This window comes from Hyaena hyaena, unplaced genomic scaffold, assembly GCF_003009895.1.
Source record: "Hyaena hyaena isolate Hyena2069 unplaced genomic scaffold, ASM300989v1 scaffold_889, whole genome shotgun sequence".
In the NCBI taxonomy this organism is placed as follows: Eukaryota; Metazoa; Chordata; class Mammalia; order Carnivora; family Hyaenidae; genus Hyaena; species Hyaena hyaena.
Genome location: NW_024081523.1, coordinates 663473 through 676491, shown reverse-complemented (window position 1 = coordinate 676491; position 13019 = coordinate 663473). Strand labels below are relative to the sequence as shown.

At 40.5% G+C, this 13019-nt stretch overlaps 1 protein-coding gene across 11 annotated transcripts in view; it reads right to left on the bottom strand.

The window, feature by feature from the left end:
* Positions 1 to 13019, bottom strand: part of LDLRAD4 (low density lipoprotein receptor class A domain containing 4) — a 437927-nt gene that overhangs the window by 98528 nt on the left and 326380 nt on the right. The window contains exon 1 of one of the 11 annotated variants that reach the window (XM_039220452.1): positions 11462 to 11480. The exons of the other annotated variants lie outside the window; for them this stretch is intronic. The gene's annotated coding sequence lies outside the window, so the exon portion shown is untranslated. Of the gene's footprint in view, positions 1 to 11461; positions 11481 to 13019 lie in introns of those variants that run through there. 11 annotated transcript variants of the gene reach the window in all.

The following is a 13019-nucleotide window of genomic DNA, read 5'->3' as shown; positions in this document are numbered from 1 at the left end:
GACAAAATTTTAGCAAATAAAATACAACATGACAAAATGGGATTTATCACAAGGATGAAAGGTTGGTTTAACACTGAAAATCAATGTAATTAATCACATTTATAGAATTAATGTTTTTTCTTAAACCAAATGATCACTTCAATAGATGCAGAAAAAGTATTTGACAAATTTCAACATCCATTCATGATAAAACTCCCAGCAAAGAAGGACTAAAAAGCAACTTCCACAAGCTGATGAAAAGCATCTAGAAAAAAACATACGGCTAATATTATATTCAGTCGTGAAAGGCTCAATGCTTTCCATCTAGGAGTAGGAACAAGGCAAGGATGCCCTTTTCTATCATTTTTATTCATCATTTTACTGAAGATTCTGGTCAATGCAATACAGGTTGGAAAGAAAGAAGTAAAACAGTCTGTGCAGACAACAGGACACAGAAAACCCTAGATAACTACTAGAACAAAAACACAAATTTAGCAAAGTCACAGGACACAAGGTTAATTTATAAAAAATTGCTACATTTCTTTTTTTTTTAAATTTATTTACTTATTTTGTGAGAGAGAGAATGAGTGGGAGATGGGTAGAGAGAGAGGGAGAAGGAATCCCAAGCAGGCTCTGCAATGTCAACACAGAGCCTGACTGGGGGCTTGAACTCACAAACTGAGAGATCATGACCGGAGCCAAAATCATGAGTTGGATGCTCAACCGACAGAGCCAAACAGGTGCCCCCAAATCTACTACATTTCTTTGACAATAATGACATAGAAATAGTTTTTTAAAAAATTTCATTTACAATAGTATAAAAATATCCTTAGAAGTAAATGTAATGAATTTAATTAATAACCTGTGTGCTAAAAATTACAAACTTTTACACAGGAAAATCAAATTAGACCTCAGTATATGGAGAGACATAGAATGTTAATAGACCATAAGACTCAATATTATTAAGATGGCAATTCTTCTCCAACTAATCTTTAAATTCAGGCAATTGGAATTAAATCCTAGCATGCTTTTTGAACAGACTGACAAACTAAATTGAAATTTTATATGAGAAAGAAAAGACTAAAGCCAAAGCAGTCATGAAAAGACTAGAGTTAAGATAGGAGGACTCACACTGCCTAACCCCAAGAGTTCTTATAAAGCTATAATAATCAAGGGAGTGTGTTAGTAGTGTGAGAACAGACATATACCTCAATGGAACAGAAGAAAAATGACCAAAAATAGACTCCTCCTTATATGGCCAATTGATCTTTAACAAAGGCACCATGGTATTTCAATGAGGAAAATATAACCTTTTCACCAAATGGGCTAGAACAACTGTCTATGGAAAAAAGTGAACTTGAAATTTATCTTACACTATACACAAAAATTAACTTGATAGGGATCATAGAACAAAAACATAAGAGGTAAAACTACTAAACTTATAGAAGAAAACAGGAGAAAATCTTTGTGATATTGGGGCACAAAACCATAACCTATGTAAGAAAAAAATTATAAAATGGCTTTCATATAAATTGAATTTTGCCCTTTGAAACACAGCTAAGAAAACAAAAAGCAAGCCACTGAGTAGGAGACATATCTGACAAAAGTTTATATGTAGAATATATACATGTTTCTTATAAAGCAAAAAGAAGACAACTCAATTAAAAAACAGGCAAAAGATTTTAACAGACACTTCACAAAAGTAATACATAGATAACCAATAAAAACATAAAGAGATGCTTAACATCAGATGCTAAGTCATCAAGAAAACACATATTAAAATAACAATGAACTGTATTACATAACTTCCTAAATGACTAATGGTAAAAAGACTGAAAATATCAAGTATAAGTGAGGGTGTGGAGAAACTGGAACTCTCATTCACTGCTTGATGTAATGCAAAACTGTACAGCCACTCTGAAAAACAGTATGGCATTATCTTTTAAATTAAATATATACATACCATATGACCCGGCCAGTCAACTCTTAGGTATTTACCAAAAAAGAAATGAAAATAACTGTCCATACAAAACTTCTATGTGAATATTTATACTACCTACATGGATGAACCTCAAAACTGTTGTACTAAATGAAAGAAGCAAAAGGAAAAGAACTACATAATATATGTTTCCATTTACATTATATTCTAAAAAAGGGAAAAGTAGAATTACAGAGAGCAGATCGGAAGTGCCCTGGGCTTAGGGCCTGAGGTCAGGGGAGTGAACTGAATACAGTGGTAGATGGCAAAGATAAATATGTGTGTGCTGCCTGGACCATGGATAGCTATGGTTAAAAACCAGTGTGCTCATGGGGCGCCTGGGTGGCTTAGTCGGTTAAGCGTCTGACTTTCGCTTAGGTCATGATCTCCCCGTAGTGGGTTCAAGCCCCGCGTCGGGCTCTGTGCTGACTGCCAGCTCAGAGCCTGGAGCCTGTTTCAGAGTCTGTATCTCCCTCTCTCTCTGACCCTCCCCTGCTCACGCTGTCTCTCTCTCTCTCTGTCTCCTAGAAATAAATAAAATAAAAATATTAAAAAACAAAACAAAACAAAACAGTGTGCTCAGTTAGATACAGGCTCCATGGCCAACGGCAAAGGAAATAAATACCCTCTGTGGTAGTCTTCCAGAGTGTTCCAGTGGACAGGTTAGCTTCCTGAATGCTCAACACTCACTTTATGTCTTTCTCTCTACCTTACTCTCTTTGATAAAGAGTCAACACACATATAACTAAAAGTAATGAGAACCCAGCAGGCCTGACATCCCCTCCACTGAGATAGCACACTCAAATTAAAAATTCCTGGAGCACCTGGGTGGCTCAGTTGATTAAGCATCCAACTTTGGCTCAGGTCATGATCTCAAGGTTCATGAGCCTGTGTCTTGCTTCAGGCTCTGTGCTGACACTTCAAAGCCTGGAGCCTGCTTTGAATTCTGTGTCTCTCTCTGCTCCTCCCCTTGTTCTCTCTCTCTCTCTCTCTCCCTCCCTCTCTCTCCCTGCCCCCCCCAAAAATCAATAGACAATTAAGTTCTAATACCTTTAAAAAAAAAATTCCCAAAGTTGGGGCACCTGGGTGGCTTAGTCGGTTAAGCGTCCGACTTTCGCTTAGGTCATGATCTCGCGGTTCGTGGGTTCGAGTCCCGCGTCGGGCTCTGTGCTGACTGCCAGCTCAGAGCCTGTAGCCTGTTTCGGCCTGTGACTCCCTCTCTCTCTGACCCTCCCCTGCTCACGCTGTCTCTCTCTCTCCTAGAAATAAATAAAACATTAAAAAAAATTCCCTTTAAAAAAAAATTTCCTTTAAAAAAATTCCCAAAGTGGAGGCACCTGGTGGCTTGGTCTGCTAAGCCATCTGACTCTTGATTCTGGCTCAGTTCATGATCTCAAGGTTCCTAAGATAGAGCCCCATGTTGAGTTCCATTGGACTGTTTTGGATTCTCCCTCTTCTCTCTCTCCTCTCTCTCTGCTCTCTCCCCCAGTGCCTTCCCCACTCACATACATACTCTATCTAAAATAAAAAAATTTAATAAAAAAATAAAAATTAAATAAAATTCCCAAGGGGCTGTAACTGGGCCTGGCTGTTTCCTCTTCTGACCTGTGTAAAGAAGCTGGGCAGAGCTAGGGATCAGATTCCAGGTTATACCATCTGAGGATGCTGCTAGAGTATTTTTGCTATTGTTTAAGAGAAAGTATAAAGCTTTCTAGTCCTCTTTCTTTTTTTTTTTTTTTAAATGTTTTATTTATTTCTAGGAGAGAGAGAGAGAGACAGCGTCAGCAGGAGAGGGTCAGAGAGAGAGGGAGTCACAGACTGAAACAGGCTCCAGGCTCTGAGCTGGCAGTCAGCACAGAGCCCGACGCGGGACTCGAACCCACGAACCGCGAGATCATGACCTAAGCGAAAGTCGGACGCTCAACCGACTAAGCCACCCAGGCGCCCCTCTAGTCCTCTTTCTTGAAATCTTTCCAATTCCAAGGTATGTTCCTCTAAACTGCAGAGGAATATAAGCAAACCTTATTTATTTGGGTTAAAAATGTAAACATTCCTCTTTATGAAAAAGAAAGAAAGCAGGGGAGGGAGAGAGGAAACGAGGAAGAAAGGAAGGAAGGAAGGAAGATTTAAGTATGGGACACATTAAAAATTTAACCAGCTTTCATAAAATAAAATATGATACATGTGGAGCATCACCAAGAAGTCCAAGTACCAAACACACCCAGACTGTGCAGGGAGTTAATTTCCCTCTAATTTTAAAGTGTTGATATATTCATGTGGATGTTACACTAAAGAAAAAAAGAGTTACAGGAAAATGCAGATAAGAACTGCCTTGAAATAATAATCTGTAAAGCTAAAGAAGGCAGCAAAATATAAACCCACCAGGAATTTTAGTGATAGAAATGAGAAGGAGGTGGCTAGTTCTAACAATCCACAGGAAGCACAAGAAGGAAGGCAGCTTGAAGAGCCAAGAGACACACCTGAAGTTATTCCAGGGCATTTAATAGAAATACAAATAGGGAGGCAACAGCTTCATGGCTCATTCAAATTAAATGCACTTTAAAATTGTATTTTAAATTAGAGCATTTCATACAGTTTCACAGCATCATTCCGTTTTGCCTTTTGTCAAAGGAGCTGTGCAGGTTTCTTTTCTGCAGACCTTTACAGTTCTGTGAAAGGCAGATTATATTCAAGTGAAAAACTTAGAAGTCCCTTTATTTCCCAAAGTAGAACATTATTCACCTATTGAGTTGAGTCATTAAACTCAATTCAAGAAAGCCTACCTATCCATCCATCTATCCATCTTTACAGCTATAGACATAGATATTTAAAAAAAAACTTTTATTATATTAATTCAGATGTATAAAATACTACTCTATGGGAAGGGTCACACCATATTCATTTCCAAAACATCAATGGTAATGGGCAACTGGGATACCATTCATAAATCAAATTAATATTTAAGTTACACCTAAATATTTAAAATCTAATTCTTGCTAGGGATGGTGGGAAATGCTTTGGTTTGTGCAAAAATTATGAAAAATTGAGATTGGAGGCTACTAGTAAATCCTTAACTTTTTTTCTACCTCCTTCACCATTAAGCCTTTTCTCCTTAAGATGCTCTCCAATCACAAGATCTACTAATTTCAATGTTAGTTTCTTTATCTACCCTTTCGTACTCTTTCAAAGAAAGTAATGGAAAGTTAAACAGTCAATTGTTTGACAACAGTTGGGGACCAGAATATCAAAGTGAATGGATTATGAGTCTGAAAAATCAATACAGCAAGAAAAATAGCTCTCTAAGCAGATTAATGTACTCAAGTTTATTTTGATAGAGGCTCCTCTTGCTGTTAAACTTGAGCCTATAAATATAACAACGAGGGCTATGAGAGGTAAGGACACTATCTTGTTCACTGGCATATCCCTTACCCTTCATACACAGCAGGTGCTCAGAAATATGAACGGATTAATGGAAAACAATGAATGAATAGGTGTTGTTAACCAAAACCAAGAAAATCACACTGTACGCTATTTACAATCAAGCAAGGTTCACTTTTATTTTGCTGAATTTTGTTTTGATTGCCAGCTAGCAGACTTGACCTTGAGTTTCTGAGCTCCTGCCCAAGGGCTCTTTCTACTGCCTCTGCCCAGGACGAGGTCCAAGGCCCCCAAAGCCCCTCTGGAACTCAGAGCTTAGTATGCCACTATGTAGTAGGAACACAAGGAGCAAAGAGGGCTTCTGCCCTAGAGGCTAGGAATCCAAAGTATTTTACAAGCACTACTGCTATTAAAATTATTACATAGACAAACATGCTTCTGTTCTGCCAAGTCTGATGATGGCTGAGTCTTCATCATGTATATAAAACCACAGACAAGGTGATAAACATCAAAAGATTAGGGGGGAGATTAGACTAGTTACCAAGGTCAACTGGTTGCCTGGATTGTTATAATTCCTTAGACAAATGACCTTATTCTAATGCCATCCCACTCATACTCTTTCACATTTTTTAAAGAAATACAGAAAACAGGAACTCTAATTGTATCAATATTTCTTTTTTCCTATCTACAGTCCATGGAGTAGTACTTTGGCCCAAGCTATTTGGAAATAAACTCAGATCACCAAATCATAGTAACTGACAAATGTATTTTGTAGTCATCAATTTTATGCCACATTTAGTCCAGACAGAACGCTACAGTAGAAGTCTCAGTCCCAAATTTTAAGCTACAATATTTCTAGGAGGGAAGAATAATATAACCAGAAAGTCTGATGCCTTGGTGCCTACCACTATTCAAATCACTTTTTAATATTTCAATTAAAGAGTGGGAGTCCTCCCATCCCATATGGTATGGGAAGTTCATATCCTCCTCAAGATTTAACAAGCTCCAGGCATTTATGTCCTCAGATCTTATTTACTGCTTCCACTGAGCTCTCCACCAGCCAGCCCCTGCCCTGATCCCTTCTAGTACCATCATCCTGTATGGCACATGGTCCTCATTCTTTATTCTCCAAAACAACACCACCACAAAACAACACTGGAAGATAGGCTATTACAGTACGCCTAAGTCAGAGGCAATGGAGGGGGTCAGTAATAACATCATTGCTTAGCATAACAAAAATATGAAAGTCCTCCAAGCAAGCCCACTAGCAGAGACTTGATCAGTCACACTTCCTCCACAGTGCCAACCTCTGCATGTGACTTCTGCCTCCCCGAAATTACCCTTTCTCCATTTTCCCCATCTATTCTGAACCCCTCACACTGTCTGATTGTAAGCACAACTCCAGATTGCTCTTAAGAGAGGCAGTACTTTCTGTATTTTCAGACTATGACCAGAGGTCAGAGGGAGTAAATTTCACCTTTCATACTAAAAGAGGCATCGGGGTTCTAACCCAAACTCAGACCTGTTTTAGAAGGCATTCTTCCTTCCTTCTAATTCAGATAATAGCTGGCCAGAATAACTTTCTTTCTTCCCACTACACAACGTTTCTCCACTCTCTTGTATTCATAAAATGTGATTCTTAAGCCATAAGACTGATTCCACAAGTAGGATATTCACACATCTGTGTCCACACTCATGGTCTTTGTGTTGAAGGAAAATCAAACGTGAGGCCAGATCCTGACTCATAACTGGTGTCATCCTTTCCTAGACCCTTTGCTGCCTCAGGGATTGGGCTGATCTTGAGCCTAAGGCAAACCTTTGAGTTAAGAAGCAGCAACATGTGGCTCTGCACAGTGCAGGAGCAGTGGACTGGCGGACCAGACCTGAAGGCGGCACAGTGCAGTGAGCAGATGAAGTTAATAGAACTACTATGTTAAGAAGGAGCCTAATTCTATTCTTTTTTTTTTCTTTTTCTTTTTTAGCCAAATTCTATTCTAAATCTAATTCTGAGCATAGAGGCATTTTCAATAAAGCTCTTTCAGAATGAAGATTTACTGCATGGGACCACCACAGGCCACAGGACTATAAATCTGTACCACTCACCCAATACTGTGCCCCAGCTAACATTTCTTATACCCGGACTTCGAGCTCAACAATAAGCTTCCAGAGGGCAGGACTTACAATTTACTCTGGGGATACACTCAGGGCTCTGCATAGTCCCTACATATTACCAAACTATAATTAAGAACCTATGTTTTTCACACCAAAGGAATAAGGGCTCTGACTCAAGCCAGCACTCAAGAGCCCATGGTACTTCCTGCCACATGAGCCAATAGACTCAGTCTGGTTGCTTTTCTCCTCTGGACCATGTGGAAATTATTCTTGGGTCAATCTGCTTGTTACTGCAGATGTTGCTAGATATTGCATTCATTTTGGCCAGGACATTTTTGGAATTATGCTAGAATGACAATGCCCAAGAATATCAAACATGGCTAGAATCACATTCTTCCCTACCTAGAAACATACTGGGTATTTCATAATTTAAGATTGCTCATTAAATGACTATGGAATACAGTTAAAACTTTTTAAGTATGTATTTTAGATTCAAAAATTGTTTTTCTTCAGGGAGAAAAACAGAGATGTGTTTCTTCCTCTTGTTACTTTTATAGTCTATAGCTACATACTACATTTCAACATAGTTATATCTATTCTTAAGTTTTTTTTTTTTATTTCAGCAGCTTGGTGACTCCACAAATTATCTTTCAATGAATCTGGAGATACATGGCTCAAATCACAGGTAGGGGGAAATTGCATTCTTTTGACTAAAATGTGAAATTTATGATCAGGTAATTGTTTTACTCTATAACTTGGATTCTAAGAGCACACATTTGAGAATGAGGTTCACCCTAAAATATAATTTAGTGACCCTGAATTGCCTGAGATATTTCAAAATAGAAAGCTTCCCACTAAAGTGATAAGCAGATCATTTTTCTTTTTTCATGTTTATTTATTTTTGAGACACAGAGACAGAGCTTGAGGGGCAGAGAGAGAGAGGGAGACACAGAATCCGAATCAGGCTCCAGGCTCTGATCTTTCAGCACAGAGCCTGATGTGGGGCTCAAACGCACGAACTGTGAGATCATGACCTGAGCCGAAGCTGGAAGCTTAACCAACTGAGCCACCCAGGCGCCCCGTCTTTTTTTCAAGACATTTCACATATCTTTAGTATTCTGTTGACTGACATATTAGTAGGTGTCTTTTGACAAAGGAAGTTCCATATTCAGACAAGGTTGGGGATCATTTTCAAAAAAGAAATTATCCAAGAATTACAGTGCATCTCTAACAAACAACATAATGCAATAGGATGCAATTTGGGTGGAGAACATTTATGGACAAAAGTCAGTCACAACACCAAGGTATCTTTTGTGCACACGTATATTCAAATGTCTTGCCTAATATACAGAGAAAGGCTTTCTGTCGATGTAAAGATTAATCTTCTTTCTCAGTGTTTTTCTCACTGGAAGGGCTGGCAGCTCACTTCCTGTTTCTTGGCACGTCCACTCTGAATATGAAAAAGACACCTCACAAAGCAACTTGATAGGCTCCATCATAAAAGCATGTATTATTTACTTGTGCCTCATGCTCTGAACCCTACAGTATCCCAGCTCCCTACAGGGCTTTCTAAAAGTCTTGCATTGCTACAGTGTACCTTTGAAGGACTCCAAAGTCTCAATATGCATTTGATCATCATCTGGATTATTTCCTTTTTAAGGGAGCCATGTTTAAGGTAGCTTGGAGTAATCACTGCCCATTTCTATCATCAAAAGTCATCCTCAGAATTTTCTGGGGGTACCATACTATGTGGAACAGGGGAGAAATAAATCAGAGAATACCTTGTCTCTTCCAGCACCTAGTTATTCCTGAAAGGCCACCATTGCTGTATACTAGAACTTTGGCCCATGCCAGGCACCTGGAGCAGTGTTGCCTCCCAAGAGGAGAGGCTGAGCAAGTCCTGGTATGCTCAGAATCAGACAGTGCAGTCTTTGATCCGGTTCTCCCTATACATCTTTAATCTCTGTATTTTCCAAGCAAAGGTTTCAAGTAGCAAATGTTATGTTGATTCCCAATCAGTTGACCTCAGCTAGGTCCTATGTCTCTTTGGCTCTCCTGTAATCCAGAGCACTGCAAAGCTAGAACTACAGGCAAGGATCTAAATCTCACTACTCAAAGTGTCGTCCATAGACTAGCAACAGGCACATCCACCTGGAAGTTTGTTTAGAAAGGCAGGATCCCAGGCTTCATCTTGACCTTAAATCAGAATCTACATCTTCACAACCCCCCCCCCCCCCCCCTCCCCCCCCCCCCCCCCGGAGACTTATGTATACCAAAGGTGGGAAAACACTGTTATTTAAGGGCTGGCTGTATGTCTAGCTGGAGTCTCACAATCTAATTCAACAACCAAAGCCAGTTCTGAGTAAACTGTTCTTTTTAAGTATAGAATAAACTAGCTGTGTGACCTAGGCTGAGTTATGTTAACCTCTTTGATTTTTTAAAGGATATTAATAATAGTACCTGACTCATAGTGCTGTGAGGATTAAATTGGGTAATATAGGTAAAGAGTAGTTAGCTTAGCACCTGATATGTAGATAATAGCCAACAAATGTTGACTATTATGAGTTTCTGTTTTCCCATATGTACTTTTAGACACAAGGTGGAAAAGAGCAATCTCAGGCATCTGCTACCAGATTACTGCAAGTAACTACAGGTAAGTTGTCCAAGACAGCACATTAGGCAATGAAGTGAAAAGGCCAGATGCAGAAGTTGCACCTTTGAGTAAAAAGAGACAGACAGTCACAAGGAAGCTGGGAGGATGGGTCACAGCCTACTGTGCCACATGGGCTAGCAGAGGGCAGAGGCAGCTGGTTGAGGACGTCAAACCAAAATAAAGCAGAAGGTAAGCTTCGGGGCACTAGTGCCCACAGAGGAGGGACAGGCTGTGCTGCAGGAATGTGAGAAGCTGGGTGCTCCAGCCCTAGACCCAACTCTCTGCCTCTGTAAAGACCACAGGTGCCGTCCTAGACTCAGTCAGGTCCCAGGAGGCCTGTCCTGCTCATCAGACCCGCCAGTCTAAACCAAGCAAGGCTGCTCACTATTCTACTTCTCCTTTGTATTCTTATGAGTCTGCCTCTCTTTCTCTCTTTCCATCTGTGCCCTTTCTTCTGTTTTTTTCCACCACAGCCAAGCAGGCAGCCAGGTCACCACAAGTACCTCAGAAGGGGGTAGTGGCCAGAATAAGGTCAAAAGCCAGAAAGGCCACCGAGAGAGAGACTGCAGGCTGGAGAGTGGCTAACATTTGGTCAACCTGGAAGTAGGGTTTTGGATGGAGTTGGGAGAAGGTGGGAGAAGAAGAAGGCTTTCTCAAAGTAGCAGACTCCCTCAGCACACAGCCCAGTTCTATGAGCAGCCCAACTTTCCAAAGGCAAGCTTGAATGGCCACATGAACCCATGCTTCAGCCTGGGGGCCTGCCTGCCTGTAAAAGGGAGAGTCAGTATATGCCTCATTCAAGGACAAATCCGTATGCCAAATGACAGCCCTGTCAGCAATATTAAGACATTTCCCATGTGCTGCTTTCTAAGGCTTATCCGTAAAGGATGTCATGAAGTGTCTGTAGAACTGTCACTTTCTGAGCACCATTAAATTAATTTATTTGGCTCCTCTGCTTCAGAGCTTTCTCCACTGAGTTGAGTAAAGTCAACATCATGAAACTTAATAGTGTCTTACAAAGGGAACATATTAGGTCATAAGGGCTAGTGTTTTCTGTGTTCTACAGAATACTCCAATCAGCATCACCTTCAGACTTGCCTCTCTTTGCCAATGGCCACTACAAATGATAGAGATGCTTTCATTATACAACACAAACATAACAATAACACGCACTAGAAACACTCATCCAGATTATCTTTTACACTTGTGAGATGTAATATAAAAAAGAAAGAGACCATGGGAAGGGAAAGAGGGAGGAAGGGAGGGAAGGAAGGAAGAAAGGAAGGAAGGAAGGAGAAGAGAAGGGGGGGAGGGGACATTGGATCAGGACTCAGGAGTTCAGTTCCAGCTGTGCCTCTTACCTTTAGGTCCCTGGGCAAGTCTCTTCCCCAGAGTCTCAGTTCACTCATATGCAAATGGAGAAAACACCTCCAAGCCTCTGGTAAAGATGAAATGATAATATATGGAAAGTACTTTGCACACTATATATCACTGCAGAATTTACATTTTATTTTTGCTCCAAGATGAAGTAACACACACACACACAAAAGAGAGTTAAGATATAAATAGTGATTAATGCTCAAGACAACAGAGAAACTTTTGTCTGTTATTTTAAATGTACGGCTCAAGTAAAAGTGACCTCAGGATACAGAAAATATGTAGCACATTATTTTTTTCTTCCATACTTTCAGCTTTATGTTATAGCTAACATCATTTCTCCTATTACAAATATTTCTTTTTTTCTTCTCACACATGTAAACCTATTCAGAGTGCATGATAGGTTTCCCAATATTATGAAAATCCCTTCCAAACACTTTACGATCTGCCACAGCTTATCTGGGAATGCTTTTCCTGCCACGTGCAGATCAAGGAGTCACTACAGGCTCGTTGACAAGAAGAAGCCTAATAGGCTCCTACAGAAATCCTGAAAGCTCCAGAGACACTGTTCATCTAAATTGGGAAGGGAAATGAACATGCACAGAGAACATTCTTCATACATTTCCAATGGGAGTGTTTGCTTATAATAGTACCATAAAAAAAATCCCACAGGAAATGAGGCCTCCCCCCCCCCCGCCATAAAATAAGATTCCCAGATTGAAATAGAGTTCATGAGATTTCGAGCATGTTTAATACTTAAAAATGTTCTGAAATGGAAAGAGCTGCTCAAAATTTGCAGGCACTGAGAAAACACACACACACACACACACACACACACACACACACACGCACACACACAGGAGAGAGTCACGTTGCCAGTTAGAAAACCAGTGCTATAAGGAAGAACAGGTGAAGTGTGGCAGCCATCATCTAATACAGGATCCTGTAGCAGACACCACTCTTGTTATAATCTTGCCTCGGGGTCTTGGTCTTCCCTTGCTGAGCCACGCTAAGGTGGAGGTGATAGGAGGTAGCTCAGTGCTGGAGTGGAGAGGTCCCTCAGGTGGGGCTCTGGGTCAGGCACATGACAGGGGGTACTGCTAGTGGAAGGCTGTGGAGCTTAGGGGCCAGTAGCCAGGGTATCCAAGCAAGGGGTAGTGGCAGCACAGAATGAACTTACTTGTGGACACAAGGAGAATATCACCAGGAAGCACCCCAAAATATCTAAGAGCACCAAGCAGTCAAGTGAAATCACATTAATAGAAATTTCCAGGGATCTATGTCCCTTGTTGCTGATATAGGACCTCCTGTCCCTCCAAAGTCACTCTCTGCTTAAGAATTTCTGCCAAATCCTGGTGGCCACTTGGGCCCTGCTATTCTGTCACCAGTGCCCTAAACCGGTTCCAGTGCCCAAACTCCTAGTGGCCCAGGGTTCAGGGAGGGAGAATAGCAGTTTCTACTTTCTGTTACACTCCTTTAGAGTTGTCACAGCAGTGTTTTACATGGTTCAGAAAAAAAGGTCTTCAGTTTTTCATCATAGGG